Source organism: Lactuca serriola, chromosome 7 (genome assembly GCF_051521515.1).
Source record: "Lactuca serriola cultivar US96UC23 chromosome 7, Lser_US96UC23_V15, whole genome shotgun sequence".
In the NCBI taxonomy this organism is placed as follows: domain Eukaryota; kingdom Viridiplantae; phylum Streptophyta; class Magnoliopsida; order Asterales; family Asteraceae; genus Lactuca; species Lactuca serriola.
This window is the reverse complement of record NC_136414.1, coordinates 84,649,900-84,661,312: the sequence shown is the minus strand read 5'-3', so window position 1 is coordinate 84,661,312 and position 11,413 is coordinate 84,649,900.

Genomic DNA, 11,413 nt, shown 5'->3' with positions numbered 1-11,413 from the left:
ATACCAACTTGTAACGCCGTAAAATTTCAAAAAAAATTTCACATTTTAAAAACAATTCAATTCACAATATTATAAAACACATTGTTCTTATATTCCACATAAGTCAAAATCCCAAGATCATAACATATCAATAAAACTCTGTGCGCGTGTGTGTACTGATCATGTCGACGCCTTCCCGCGATCCTCACTAGCACCTGAAACACATAACACAAAACACTGTAAGCACGAAGCTTAGTGAGTTCCCCAAAATACCACACATAACACATACTAGCCACTCAAGGCTATAAATCTACGGGCCCTTGGGCCCTAACTCTGTGGACCCTCTGGTCCTCGCTTTATGAACCTTCCGGTTCTAACTCTGATATACTCTGATATACACACGACACAAATCACATAGATATAATGCAGTGCAATACATCACATAAATAGCATACAATAACTCTGTCACATAACTCTAATTACCACTCAAGGTAAAGTATAGTGAGAAGACTCACCTCGGATGTCTTGGTAATATCTCGCTCGCGTAACACTGATCTAGCCTCTGCCTAAACACATAAACGATGATCTCAATTAATAACGGCTCTCCAGGCTAGACTAAATCCTCACACGTCCTCTAAGAAGGCTAAAAGACCATTTTACCCTTCAAACAGTTCACAAGTCCAATTGTTGACCATACCCTAAAAGTCAACAAAAGTCAACGGTCAACCCTTTGACCAGACTCGCCGAATGCATAATTGTGACTCGGCGAGTTCAATCATGAACTTAAGTCCTCAAAATCCCCAATGACTCACCGAGTCACTTCCCCAACTCAGCGAGTCACCAACTGTGTGATTCATGGGGGAAAACTATCCTACTCGCCGGGTCTGTTCTTGGACTCGGCGAGTTCATGCCATGCTCAAACTCAAATGACCTCCTGAGGTCAGATCTTTTCCTCCAATCCATAGATCTGGCCTTACCAACCACTATAATCACGTAAAGGTCTGACCTTTACACTCATGCAATGACCAAAAAGCTTCTTTGGGCGAAATAACCCCTAAAATGGCAACCTAGGGCCATATCTCTAATGGAGTAGCAAAAAGCAATGTGAATGGGACTCTCTGGACCTCTTAAGGTCCAGATCTAAGAAGAAATCCACCTTGGGACCTCACATACTCCGAATACAATCCAAAGAATGCACAAGAAAACCCTAGATTCAAGTAGAACACCAAATACACGAGTTTGAGCACAAATTAGTGATGGGTTTTAGCCATAAGAACTTTCCTATGTGCCCATGCAAAACCCTAATGCTTGGATCTAGGCTTTCTAATAAACATGCTTTGAATCCAAGTCTTCTAATGACTAATTAGGTTAAATAACAACATTGAAACAGATCTAGAATCATACCTTTGAGTTCCTTGTTGATCTTGAGGTCTTGGAGCTTTTAGAGTTACAAATGTCACTCCTCTAATGACTTACAAACACCAATAGCAAGAAGAATGATTTAGGAGAGAGGAGAGGGGAGGAATTCGTCCAGGGTTCTCTTACTTTAGGAGATGTATCGAATTCCCTATGCCATGGGGTCTATTTATACTTGTAGACTCCTTAAGGGTTACAACCTAAACCCTAATTGGATAATCTTCTCTTAAGGCTATCCAAATCCATTCCTTAGATATCCATATGGACGATTTTAGCTATCCTAAAACCCTTAGAATTCGTCCAAAGCATATCTCAATGGATTTACAGTCTAAAGCTTAACTATCAAACAATTGACAGTTTATACCTCTTTATTTAATTAATCTCTTTATGTCACCAAATTAATTCTAATTAATTCTATGACTTATATTAATCAAATAACAAATATATTATTCATTATATTATTCTCATAATATATTAATAATATTTACTCTCTCTTAATAAATCATCCTATCAAGTTGCTATGGTGAAGGCAACCCAAAAGGACCATGCACAACCGGGTCAAATACTTGTCTAATATAGTTGCAGCCTTAGACACTATTCCAACAGTCTCCCACTTGGATAAGTCTAGTAACTATATTCACAAGTACAATTCGGTTTGCAATCGTAGCTCTCAAAGACGCTGTCAACTCTGATCTAATCAATCTTGTCCTTTAGATAAGGGAACGTACAGTCCTCTGTTAGATATCATGCTGACAATCCTATGGAATGGTTAGTCAAGCATTTAGGTTTCTCGATCTCTGATTTATTTGACATAGAACTTAATCGAACACATCAATTCAGTTCTGACCGGGCCCGACACATAAGTCAAATCAAATCATCGAGCGGCCGAGATATCGCTTTTACCTTCTTAGATAAAAGTTACAGATAAACTTCGACTTATATGCATTTACTTATTCATTAACCAACTATTCACAACAATACGTTTTATAACACCAAGTTACTGATGCGTTTTCGTATTATCAATGTACAATCAATTAACAAATAATAAACCATATATCTAGGTTTTAAGACTATATGATATTATCGTCTTGCGATCACCTTTTATATCGTATTCCATAAGGTGATTCCAGCAAGCGCGGGTTTATTCCAATGCTCAAAACTAGTTCATAAGCACTCATGAACGTTGCAGCAATCTTTTGCTATGTCTAACACCATTTAGACATTCTACACACCAATTCATGACAATCTTCATTCATATCTACTCCCAGCATATGAGCGATTGTGGACCATTTGAACAATTCGATTATTCCTAATAAACTCAATTATTCTGGAAGTCAAAACATGCAAAGTGAAACAATAGCTAAACAATTAACATAAGATAGTAACATTACTCATAAATAAAAACTCCTTTATTTAATCATCAAATGTCAATTACATTTATTTATTACACGTTTCTAATACTATCTAATCTATGCTAATATCATCCTTCAGCCCAATACTCCTAGCATGCTGCAAGTGCTTAACCCTACTCAGTCCCTTCGTAAGCGGATCTGCTGGGTTATCTTCTGATGATATCCTCTTGACTACGAGTTGTCCTTCTTCTACACGATGTCTAATGAAGTGATACTTTCTGTCGATATGTCTTGATCTACCACGATCCCTCAGTTCCTTGGTTAAGGCAACCGCGCCTTCGTTATCACAGAAAATCTCCATTGGCTCCTTTATGGCAGGTAGAACTCCAAGATCACCGATGAAGTTCTTTAGCCATATTGCCTCCTTCGACGCTTCGCTCGCTGCAATGTACTCTGATTCGCACGTTGAATCAGCTACGGTTTCCTGCTTGGAACTCTTCCATGTCACTGCTCCTCCATTTAGGGTAAAGACCCAGCCCGACTGCGAACGGTAGTTGTCCCTGTCGGTCTGAAAGCTGGCGTCACTATACCCTCGCACCTTCAAGTCATCACTCCCTCCGAGGACTAAGAACCATTCCTTCGTCCTCCGAAGGTACTTAAGTATGTTTTTCACCGCAATCCAATGTGCTTTGCCAGGATTCCCTTGATATCTGCTAACCATGCTCAAAGCGAAGGCTACATCAGGGCGAGTACAAGTCACAGCGTACATGATTGAGCCAACTGCGGAAGCGTAGGGTACTCGGCTCATTTCTGCTATCTCAGCTTCGGTACTCGGACTTTGAGTCTTACTCAATTTGGCATTACTTTGTATCGGTAGTTCTCCCTTCTTTGAGTTTTCCATACTAAAACGTTTTAGTACCTTCTCTAAGTAAGTATTCTGACTAAGTCCAATTAGTCTCTTACTTCTTTCTCTTACTATCCTTATTCCCAAAATGTAAGAAGCCTCTCCGAGGTCCTTCATAGCGAAGCACTTCCCGAGCCAGGACTTAACCTCCTGCAGAGTCGGGATGTCGTTTCCCATGAGTAATATGTCATCGACATATAGAACGAGGAAGCTTACTATACTCCCACTGGCTTTGACATATACACAAGATTCGTCTTCGCTTCGTACAAATCCAAACTCTTTGACTTTCTCATCGAAGCAAAGATTCCATCTGCGAGACGCTTGCTTAAGTCCATAAATGGACTTCTCAAGCTTACACACTCTATCCGGATGCTTCGGATCCACAAACCCCTCTGGCTGAGCCATGTAAACATCCTCAGCCAACTTTCCGTTAAGGAAGGCGGTCTTGACATCCATTTGCCAAATCTCATAATCATGAAATGCGGCAATTGCTAGCATCACTCTAATAGATTTAATCTTCGCAACTGGTGAGAAGGTCTCATCATAGTCAACTCCGGGAGTTTGAGTAAAGCCCTTCGCGACCAATCGCGCTTTATATGTGTGTACGTTCCCATCCACGTCGGTCTTCTTCTTGAAGATCCATTTGCACCCAACGGTCTTACGTCCGGGCACGTAATCAACCAAATTCCAAACTTGGTTATCATACATGGATTGGATCTCGCTATCCATTGCCTCTTTCCACTTTACAGACTCCGGGCCTGCCATGGCTTCCTTATAGCTATTAGGTTCATCAAGATTTACTAGTGTACCATCACTAATATACGTGTCCCCTTCGGTAGTAATATGAAAGCCATAAAACTGGGGATGAACTCTAACTCTATCGGAACGTCTAAGAGGTAAGGATTCGTCAATCGGTTCAACCGGAGTTTCCTCCTCGGGTTGAATGCCAGCGGTAGAGGTTCCTTCATCTATCGACTCTTGAATCTCTTCAAGTTCGATTTGCCTCCCACTGTCTCCTTGGCTTATGAGTTCTCGCTCTCGGAAAACTCCTCTCCTCGCAACGAAGACAACATTGTCCTTCGGTCTATAGAAGAGATATCCAAAGGATGTCTGCGGGTAGCCGATGAAAATACATCGCTCACTTCGAGGTTCAAGCTTGTCGTGAGTATCTCGTCTTACGAAAGCCTCGCAATCCCAAACCTTGATATGTGCCAACGAGGGAGCTTTCCCTGTCCACATCTCCTGAGGTGTTTTGGCAACCTTCTTAGTAGGGACTCGGTTAAGGATATGGGCGGCAGTCTCTAAGGCATACCCCCAAAAAGAGATAGGTAGTGAAGCACGACTCATCATAGAGCGAACCATATCTAATAAGGTTCGATTACGCCTTTCTGCCACACCATTCAACTGCGGTGTCCTAGGAGGCGTTAATTGTGAAACTATTCCACACTCCTTTAGATAATCGTGGAATTCAAGACTTAGGTACTCTCCTCCTCGATCGGATCGAAGCATCTTGATTTTCCTGCCCAATTGATTCTCCACTTCATTCTTGAACTCTTTGAACTTTTCAAAAGTGTCTGACTTTTTCTTGATTAAGTAGATATACCCATATCTACTATAGTCATCGGTAAAAGTCACATAGAAGCGGTTCCCATCCTTCGTGGTTGATCTAAACGGTCCACATACATCGGTATGTATTAGGTCCAATAGACCCTCGCCCCTTTCACATGTACTCGTGAAGGGTGACTTAGTCATCTTTCCAAGCAAACAAGACTTGCATGTGTCATCTTCCCTAAGGTCGAATGACTCCAACACTCCATCCTTTTGGAGTTGGGCTATGCGTTTCTTGTTGACATGTCCAAGACGACAATGCCACAAGGATGCTTTATTCATACTAGTGGAAGAATCAATATTCAAAACATCATTTCCTAAGTTATCAACAATCATAACGGTTTCATATATTCCATTACATGGTATAGCTTCAAAGTAAAAGACACCATTTAGATAAGCCAAAATAGAACCATTCTCATTATTAAAAGAAAATCTAAATCCTTGTCTATATAAACCATGAAATGAAATGATGTTTCTAGCCATTTCTGGCGAATAGCAACAATTGTTCAAATCTAAAACCAAACTATTCCTAAGCACTAAAGAATACACTCCAATCTTGGTCACAGGCGACGATCTTCTGTTCCCCATGATTAGATTGATCCTTCCTTGCTCCACATCCCTACTTCTTCTTAGTCCCTACACATTAGAACAAATGTGATAACCACAACCGGTATCAAGAACCCAAGAAATAGCATGATTAGAATCGTTAGATTTGATTGTGTATATACCTGCGAAAGATGGCTTGATCTTTCCCTCTTTGATCGCTTGCAGGTAATCTGGGCAACTTCTCTTCCAATGTCCTATCTTGTGGCAGTGGTGGCACTCTGCCTCCTTCGGGTTAGATCAGGGCTTAGCGGGATCAACTTTGGTCCCACTAGAAGAGGCACCATCTCGGGCTTTCGCCTTGCGATAGTTCTTCGATGAAGCTTTCCTCTTCTTTCCCTTACCTTGACCAATAGCCAAGACAGGAGCAGCGAACGGATTGGGAGTAGGTGCAACAGACTTGTCCTTGAAGTTGCTCTCAGCGACCCTTAAGAGACCTTGGAGTTTGCTTAGGGTGACCTCTTCTTTGTTCATGTGGTAGGTCATCCTAAATTGGTTGTACATCGGAGGCAAAGAGTGAAGCACCATGTCGATGGCCAAGTCTTCACCGAAGTCAACATTTAACTTGCGAAGGCGGTCGACATACCTTTGCATCTTCTGCAGGTGCACAGTAAGAGATTCTCCATGACCCATCTTCGCGGAAATCATGTTGGTGAAAATCTCATAACGCTCTTGTCTCGCGTTTTGATGGTATCTCTCCAATAAGTCTTGGTGCATCTCGTATGGGTACATGTCCTCGTAGGACTTTTGGAATTCGGAGTTCATGGTGGCGATCATGATGCAATGTACCTTCGTTGCATCTCGCTCATGAGTTTCAAAGGCGGTGATTTCGGCGGGAGTAGCAACTTCGGGGTTGATTTTCTCGAGCTTCTCATCGAGGACATACTCCTTATCCTCATAGCGAGCAATGGTGCGAATGTATCTTATCCATTCGCTAAAGTTCGTTCCATCGAAGGTGACCTTTTGGCAAAGGCTCATCAACGTGAAAGAACTAGCAGCAGCGTTGTTTGCGTTCGACATCTACAATTAGAAAAGGACAAAGATAGATTAGAATAAGAATCCCTAATTATCACCCAATAAGAAAATTAGGGCTAGGATCCAACAATAACATTTACATACTAGAAAAGGGATGCCGTAATCTAACATGCAAATAAATTGAAGGTAAGTGAATGACGATTCACTAATTCTCCATCACAAAACTTAAACTATTAGTCGTAAGTGTTTTTTGAGAATTCCTAGGTTCGGATGAGATTCATTGAAACTATTCAATGGCATGTTTAAATCTCGATATGCCCCTCTTGTTTGTGACTGGGATGCCGAGGATCACAAAGCGGGTGTGAATTACCATGCAAATTCACATGGTGCCTTCATTGTAACGATCACCTATTCGATGTGCCGGTAAACCACACACGCTCCATCGAACTATGATAAACAATGAATCACCCTTTGCCATTTTCGCTTAGAACCAATTAGTGTGCCGGTAAACCACACACGCTCCACTAACATCTTAGCAAGGTGCAAAGTGTAATTTCATGGGATTGCATCAATTCACTTTTCCTAAAGTAACTAGGATTGGGAAATTTTAAAAAATGTGTAGTTACTTTATATTTCTTATTATACTTTTAATGAAAGGATGAGGTTGCCCTATCCTACCCGTTCGGCTAACGACCCTCCACCAATCAAGCAAGCGGTGGGTGTGAGTGTACACCCATTAAGCGCCATTTTATAGGCCGCAACCTTATACCCACCTTATAGATCGGCTTCGTGAATGAGGCCTACTAACGGTAAGACTAGCATTTAGTTATACATATATATATTATTCTAGTAATATCATATTAGTATAGGGTTGTATTTTAAAACTTTTAAAATCTAGGGTTTGAAATTTAAGTTGTCTAAATTAAAAAACTTTTAATCACAAATATAAATTTCAAAACTTGAGGGTAGGTTTTAAACATTTAAAACATGGAGGATCAAATAACAAATAATTCCAATTAATAATTAATATCCTAATTATCTATATTTGATTTTATTCAAGATAATTACCAAAATAATTAAAATAATTAATTAATTATCATATAAGGAAATTAAATATTTTATTAGTTGATAAATACCTTTAATTAGATCAAGATAATAGTCATATATATCAAAAAATCGGATTTAGATTGATCTATTATGATTAAGGTAAGTTTCCATAAGATAATCATGAAAAAATCCCGAATCTGGCCATTCCTGACGCCTGGACTCGCCGAGTGCACAAGGGGACTCGCCGAGTCAGGCCTACTCGCCGAGTCCACCTTGGGACTCGCCGAGTCAGTGACTCAGAAACCTAAAAATCGAATTTTGCAGGTTTGTTTCAGTTAATTAAGCAACAATTTAAAGAAAACCAAGCTAGGCTCTGATACCACTGATGGGTTTTAGCCATAAGAACTTTCCTATGTGCGCATGCAAAACCCTAATGCTTGGATCTAGGCTTTCTAATAAACATGCTTTGAATCCAAGTCTTCTAATGACTAATTAGGTTAAATAACAACATTGAAACAGATCTAGAATCATACCTTTGAGTTCCTTGTTGATCTTGAGGTCTTGGAGCTTTTAGAGTCACAAATGTCACTCCTCTAATGGCTTACAAACACCAATAGCAAGAAGAATGATTTAGGAGAGAGGAGAGGGGAGGAATTCGGCCAGGGTTCTCTTACTTTAGGAGATGTTTCGAATTCCCTATGCCATGGGGTCTATTTATACTTGTAGACTCCTTAAGGGTTACAACCTAAACCCTAATTGGATAATCTTCTCTTAAGGCTATCCAAATCCATTCCTTAGATATCCATATGGACGATTTTAGCTATCCTAAAACCCTTAGAATTCGTCCAAAGCATATCCCAATGGATTTACAGTCTAAAGCTTAACTATCAAACAATTGACAGTTTATACCCCTTTATTTAATTAATCTCTTTAAGTCACCAAATTAATTCTAATTAATTCTGTGACTTATATTAATCAAATAACAAATATATTATTCATTATATTATTCTCATAATATATTAATAATATTTACTCTCTCTTAATAAATCATCCTATCAAGTTGCTATGGTGAAGGCAACCCAAAATGACCATGCACAACCGGGTCAAATACTTGTCTAATATAGTTGCAGCCTTAGACACTATTCCAACAATTAGTACCTCTAGTAGCCTCCTTTGATGAAGGGATGATAGATCTGAGCTCCTCAACCTTCCTTGTTTGACCTCCTTCCTTCTTTCTTGCAAAAACATACTTAGAGTGATGAAATAGCCCTCCTCTTGCACTACAAGCCTACTCTCTGCTCTCTAGGGTTTCTCAGGGGTCTGATAGCCGCAAATGGTGGCTAAAAGGTCCTTAAATAGGGCTCAGGCCCCAGAGAATTAGGGTTTCATTAAACAACATGGACTCGCCGAGTCCGCCATTAAATCAGTCCGACCATGCGCGATCCTACTCGGCGAGTCTGAGCGCCTACTCGCCGAGTCCCTCTCCAAAACTCAATATAAATGCATAAAATAAGATACCTGGGAATCCGGATGTTACAACTAGTAGAGGTTTTTTCGCCTATATTAATAATCTATTTTGGATTGAAATGTCATTGTATCTCATCATGTTAGGTATTAGTTGCATCAAGTATACAAGTCATAGGTAGCGGAAGATTCAAACTTGATATACTTAAGTGCAAATGCAACCTAAAATGTATATATATATTTACTATATATTATAACAACATATTTGTTTAAAAACAAAAAACAAAAGATTACTTGATATACTTAAGTGCAAATGCAACCTAAAATGTATATATATATATATATATATATATATATATATATATATATATATATATATATATATATATTTACTATATATTATAACAACATATTTTTTTAAAAACAAAAAACAAAAGATTACTAACCTCTGTGAAAACAATGAAATAATGATCAATAGATTAAAAAGAGTCTAAAGGAATCATACAATAAGAAAAAAGACTGAATATGATTGAAAGGGTGTTGAATGCTTTATTATCAATATCTTAGAAGAGTTCGAATAAAACTTCTCTGTAAAGATACGTATGGCAACTAAAACATTAACCCTAAAACACTACATGCATGATATATTTATAGTCTAACCCTAGCATTATAATGACGAATGCACAGACCCAATCTGTTAAAATACATGCATAACAAAATTGACACAACACAATAAATATCGCAACAATCTCCCATTTGTGTCAATAAGGAAAGAAGATTCTTCACTGTTTAATGCACTTCTGAACCTTGAAAATTTTTGACATTAAACCGAGAAAGGTGTTACGAACAGTGATATACCACTTAATCATGTCTGCGAAGCATTTCTTGTCAGCAACATCGTTCCCTTGCATTGTTTAGTAATACTCACGGTATAGTTTAGACACGAAGTGGAATAGAGATGCTTGTCGGGTAAAGAAGATAAGCACTTGTGAACATTCATTACATCTCTACTACTTTGCTGAAAAGCCACACTCCAATTGTCCATGTGGATTCTTTCGAGTTTCATCTTGGAGATATCATTCGGAGCTTCTTTTGGTAGTACAAAGGGTTTCTTTCGTAGTACAGCCGCTATCTGTACATCCGTTTTCCCAACTTCTAGGATATAGGAGATCAACATCCTTCTTAGATGTGGCACAATAGGTTCGAATTTTTGTTCATCTTTCAATAAAGGATTGAACATGGAAATCCAATCATATGGGTTAAGGCATGGAAAATTTGCAAGTGTAGCTGATGGAATAGCACAACCTACCCATAACGTTGGATCCACAAATCATTTGAAGATAGCTTATGATTTGGTATATTTTTAATGGTATATCAATGTTTATGTTTATGTATATGTTTTACATTTTATGTTATTTATTCAGAAGAGGAAATTAGGATCCGATCCGCCCCATAGTGAATGTTCCTGTATATACACACGAAGAATCACGATGGAGTCAAATGAAAAAAGATAGACAAATTCATGTAATATGTATTTCAGTGCAATTAAACTTTTAAAATTGTAGCTAGTCCTTAATGTCATTCATAACTTTGATATCTTTTAATTTAAATTATTATTATTTTATCGGCAGCCTATAGAGAAAAACAGAAAAAGCTTGAAGCTGAAGGTGTTAAATTTGAGGATGACAAAATATTTTATGATGTTGTTAGTGAGCATGACGAAAAAAAGAAGGCTTTATGGATTAGGCTCTTTTGCAAAGGCGGTTCCCAAGATTAATGGTAAAATAGATGTATCTTACATTTCGAAAATAAATGATGAAATGGAAGAATTGAGGGAGCTTGTTGTTCAACAAAAAGAGCAAAACGAAGAGCTTAAAAAAACTATTGAAGGCCCAAGAAGACCTATATACAACGCAAGAGTCAAGCAACTTGATGAAGAACATAAATCGGCAATGTATATTATTAATATTATTAGAGAACAACAAAACTAGTAGGGATTTTCCATGTAATATATAATTATTGTATTATTTTATGATATAATGTTATTTGACTTTTTGTTATTTTT